The sequence below is a fragment of the Gallinula chloropus genome (assembly GCF_964237585.1).
Source record: "Gallinula chloropus genome assembly, chromosome: 1".
Taxonomy (NCBI): domain Eukaryota; kingdom Metazoa; phylum Chordata; class Aves; order Gruiformes; family Rallidae; genus Gallinula; species Gallinula chloropus.
The window spans coordinates 34,290,887-34,296,188 of NC_140085.1; positions in this window are offsets into that span (position 1 = coordinate 34,290,887).

Consider the following 5,302-nt stretch of genomic DNA (forward strand, 5'->3'; position numbering starts at 1 on the left):
AGTTCACCTCCTAAAAAGAAGACACCCACCGTTTGCTACACACCAAAATCGCAACCATCCGTTCTGTTATCTATTCCATCTTTTGTGAGTTTACTCAAATCAAATCCAAATAATGATTATCCAGTACTGAAAATATTGTTATGGGTGCGTTTTCTTGCAGAAAACAGACCTGTTTTTCCAACAGCCGTATCACACTGTCCCCTGATACTGAGTTATCAGATCAGCTGAAAGTCTGTGTTATTTGTCTGTGAGACTATATAGAATGTTACCCATAGAAATTCATCACAATTAATTTGTTTCCCCCCTTTTCCTCCCATGAATTGCATTATGTCGCTATTATCCTTAGCCCTTTAACCATAAGCTCTGCTCCTTCAGGGCAGCAGCACCTCTTGTTACCAATCCCAACTGGAGTGACGTCAGTTCACACCTTTCCCCCTGCCTCTTAGCCAAAACTCTGCTGTTTGACTGTATACATCTGGTTTGCTGGTCGGTCTGTTTGTTCCATGGCTGTTTCATGCACCATTTGCCTCACTGTGTTCAGTGTAGCATTCTGGATACAGCCACGAAAGGCATCATGTGAATGTAAATTGGGGTAATATAAGCGTAGGTCCTAATTCTTTTGTTCTGGTGAGGGAGCCACCAGATGTTCCTGATGTTTTGGTGGGGGAGCCAGCTCCAGGGTTTGGTCCTTTTGTAGCTTTGGGGAACAGACCTACATGTCTTTGTGATGGGGGGCTGGAAGCAGGAGAAGGATGGCCACTACCACCAGCCCCCACCCCCTGACACACTTGGTTTGGAGCCTGACCAGAATTAGATTTGACCCCAAGCCATGAGTACTTGAGCCTGAAGAGAAGGAGATGCTGTGAGATTTCCATAGAAAGTCAGTTCTTCAGCATTAAATCGTTTAATGATGTCCCACTTCTCTCTCAAAAGAAAAAAAGGAAAAAGCCCAAATTCCAGTTTTATCAGAACTTACTCATGCAATGGTACCTCATGCCTCTTCCATTCATTTGTACATCCCTTGCAAAGACTGGCTCCTCTCTTGTGTCTTATCCTCCTCCTGCTGAAGTCAGTGGGGTTTCTGACATCAGCAAGAGCAGGATTTGACTCACCCTGCCAAACTATTGGATTTCTAATGGAAACTGAAATCAGTAACAGTTCTTCAAACAAACAGAAACACTTTTTATATTTGAAATGTTTCATTTACATTTCTCGACGATTCTCCGTCGCGAAGACGTTCAGTTACTACTTGCAGAAACACTGTACCTTGCTTCTCTTGTCCACAAAATGAGTATTTGCCTAATGCCTTATAGCTGGTGTAGAGAACTACTCGTAGAGACTCAGACGCTAAGCAGGTGATCGTTACCCACCCTGAGCAGCCACCTTCTGTTAGTGCCCTGCCAGCAGCATAAGCCTGTTCACTTCGTGTCATTCGCCGTGTGAGCTAAAACGTGTCTCAGAACAAGAACCTGGCTCCCACAGAGAGACCCCGTGGCTAACGGGAGCCCCGCTTCACGCCCAAGGGCTGAGTGGTGCCCTGGGGGTGCTCCAGCCGTACCTGTCAGTGTGCAGCAACGACCCTCTTGTTCCCAGTAGCTACTTCATTGCCAACTCCCATTGTAACTGTGGAAGGAGACTGTATCGTCAGCTGTGGGGAACCTGTCATTGCAGCTTGCTCTTTTTAAGGCTAGAGATGAGAAACTGGGGATCTTGGGATTTCTGTAAGCTATTGAACTGCCTCAGTTGCCTTTGCCTTGTCCTACACGGCTCGAAGTCGCTGAGAGTTTAGACAACAGAGCACTTCTCAGGACCTTGGAAGTTGATTTCTAAGGATAACATCCAGAGAGGTTTGTTTGGGGCCTTCCTTGGAATTAGGGCATCGAGATACAGAATGTTCATGCTGCAGAAACTAAACCCAGGCTTCTAGACCTGTACCTCAGTCTAGGCAGCGAGGTACCTGCCAACACTCCACTGTGATCAGAAATAAAGCAGAGAGGACTCTGCAGGTTGCCCAGGTCCTTGGAGTAGCCCAGCAGCAAGAACAAGACCGGAAGCAGCTCCAGGCAAGGTCACTCGTGAGACTGCAAAGCAGGGTTCCCTTACTCTGTCCTCCTCCTGGCCCCTCAGACCCTCACACACAGGCTCCCAGCAGGGCCTCCAGTGTGGTGTCCTTCTTCCCAAACACCACCAGCCCAGCATTTAACACACAAACTACTGAGCTACCTGGAACCCACAGGCTGAGGTCACTCTGCTTTCCTGTGTCTGGTCTCACACCCTTGCCTGCAACAATGCACGTCACCAGTTTTCTCTGCACTATCCCTTTATGAGACTGATGCCTGCCCTTATTCCTGGAGAAGTCCACACCATAGCCTATGAGCACAGGTGTTAGTCAAGCTCTGGAGAGAAGAACCTATGATTGGTTCCTGTCTCCTCATAGCTCATTCCAGGCATCTTCCCAGCTTGGGATACGTTTGTAGCTCCCCTCCCAAACCTCCCTGATCACTGCAGCAGGAGCCCAGCATCTCAGTCCATTCTTTGACTCAGCTTGCTGGGGTCATAGAATCACAGAATGGTTTGGGTTGGAAAGGACCTCAAAATCCATCTAGTTCCATTCCCTCTGCCATGGGCAGGAACACCCTCCACTACACCAGGTTTCCCAAAGCCCCATCCAGCCTGGCCTTGAACACTGCCAAGGAGGGGACAGACATAGCTGCTCCGGGCAACTTGTGCCAGGACCTCACCACCCTCACTAGGAACAATTCCTTCCTAACATCTAATCTAAATCTGCCCTCTTTCAGCTTAAAGCCATTCCCCCTTGTCCTATCACTACACTCCCTGACAATCAGTCCCTCTCCATCTTCCCTGTAGGCCCTTTTAGGTACTGGAAGGCTGCAATAAAGTCTCCCCAGAGCCTTCAGAGTTTCATTTCAGTTTTTGAGGTGCCTTATAATCTCTCTGGATCTTATTCTAAAAAAATCTAAATCAGACCTGAGAATGCTGTACAGTGTTATCCAGTGCTCTCCTGCTCCAGTGCTCTCCTGCTTTCCTCCCCCCTTTATTCTTCTTCTACTACTGATTTATAAGCAGTGCAGAACTCTGCATTAGGGGGTTGTGAGAGGAGATCCTGGGAGCAACTTGTGAGTACCCAGCTATGAGCTAGAGGTATGATCTGCTGTACAGTGTCCCAGCAAGGTCACAGCTGCAATACCTTCCTCCCACCACCCCCAAATAGTCTGTAGTCACATGTTTAAAATACCAGTCATTGAGTTTTGGCACCCAGCTTCCTTCAAGTTGAAGGGCTGTTGGGTGACTGATTGCTCCTTGCATTTTCCCAAATCTCCTCCATCACTCTCCTTCTCCTCTTTGCTGTTCTGCCTTCTTGTTTTTCCCAGTTTATGTATATATACTGGAGTTTTACTGGATAAGTAAGGAGAAGAATGAGCTGGGTGTGTACATAGAGTGAAATTCCTCAAGGTACTGGACCATCAAAGCATACCTTAGATACTGAAAAATAGATACCCGCAATAGTGAGTCTTTACACAGACTTTGTTTCTAGGTCTAAGAAAAAAATTTAAAAAGAAAAAAAAAAGTAAGCAGAGGGAATTTTCCTCAGTGATTAACTCATCATATTTATAGATATTTATGGAAAGGAATCATGTGTTTATTGATGTCTGTGGTAATGAACGTGAAATAACGTGCTTTTTGTTTTCTCATCAGGTTTATACATTCTTAACAGAATGCAATAGACCCTGCTGTAACTGTCAACATCAGTGATGGATGACAATATTTGTATGAGGTTATCTGTAAAATGTACTGCTGTTATTCAGTTCATTTGGACTAGTGAACTTGTAGCCAACGATGTACGAGTCCCACATTTTAGCTAGGATTTAAGAGCACAGTGAAATGCTGTAGGAGTTTCTCTGTTGTTAAATTAATAGGATCCAGAGTACCGTATCTACTTAGTAGGTGGTAGCACGCTTTCTTTTCATAGAGAGTTTATCACTATTGTGAGCACTGCAGATGTCATAGACTAGATGCAAAATTGCTCCTAATAGCTATAACAAAATACTTCAAAGTTCTCGTTTGCGTAAGAGCAACAATTGAGTGGCGAGGGACAAGGAAGGACTAATTGGAACCAGGGGTTCTGGATAAGACTGTAGGAGTTACACCTACACTGAAAAGCCTGGATGTCTCTCCTAGTCCACAGCACATTGCAAAGAAATTAGTCATGAGCTTAAAGCACCCTTATGGCTGCAGAATACAGCTGCCCTTCTCTGACCAATGGCAAGCACACCTAGTAAGTAAAACACAGTAAATTGTTATTTGGGAACAGCATCTTAGGAGCGGTGACCTCTCTGGGTGATTCCTGAATCCTGCTCAGAGGGCCAATGCCAAATCTGTGCACCAACACAGACCTTTTGTTGGGGTTGACATGGACCGAGTGCTGCCTGGCCCACACGCTGGCCCAGGGCAGAATGGCTGGTCTCATCCTGATAGGTTAGGGATGGGGGTGCCCATCCGCTCCTGAGGGCTGCTTTCCCGAGCCACACCCCGACCCATAGCTTGTGCTCCACTTGCAATAGGTCACACTGCAGGTTGGATGATAGGTGAGTTGTGTCTGTACATCTGCCTTACAATGCATAAGCACCACAGCTCTCTCCGATACCCAGTATTAACAGTAACAACAAACGGTATCTCTAGCTTATCTTCAAACAAATACGTTTCTTTGCTTGAACCTTACATTAAGGCTAAAGAGCATCTTGGTCAAAACAAAACTCTTTCCATGTGGTGGCATGCCACCACCAGTCCTACCGTCCCACCCCAGTGCCTGCAGGAGAAAGGCACAGCAGAATGTACTCAGCTCCATCAGCAGCTCCACGAGATGGCTTTATCGCCTGGCGCCGGGCTGCTCTCTTAAACGATTCCCCAGAGCCCTTGGCGTCAGGAAAATCCTTATTTCCTATGACTTAGACAAAGAATGTTTTATTTGTATCTAATGTAAGGATTTCTGTAACAAACTGTGAAAAAGGAAAAAAAAAAAAAGGAAAAAAAAGATAATAAGTACTGGGCTGGAAAGGTCTAGAGTTCACAAATTGTACACATGCCTATGTTTCTGAAGACAAATCTATGCAGTTGTGTTGTATTGTAGGAATCTTCATTTTAATGTACATATATATATTGTAAATAAATAGGATGCTGTATATTTTTGCAGTTGTTTATCCCCTATGATATAGAAGTGTTGAGATAGGCTCTGCATATTAAGAAGAATTTTAATAGAAATACAAATACTTTAGCTTTTGAC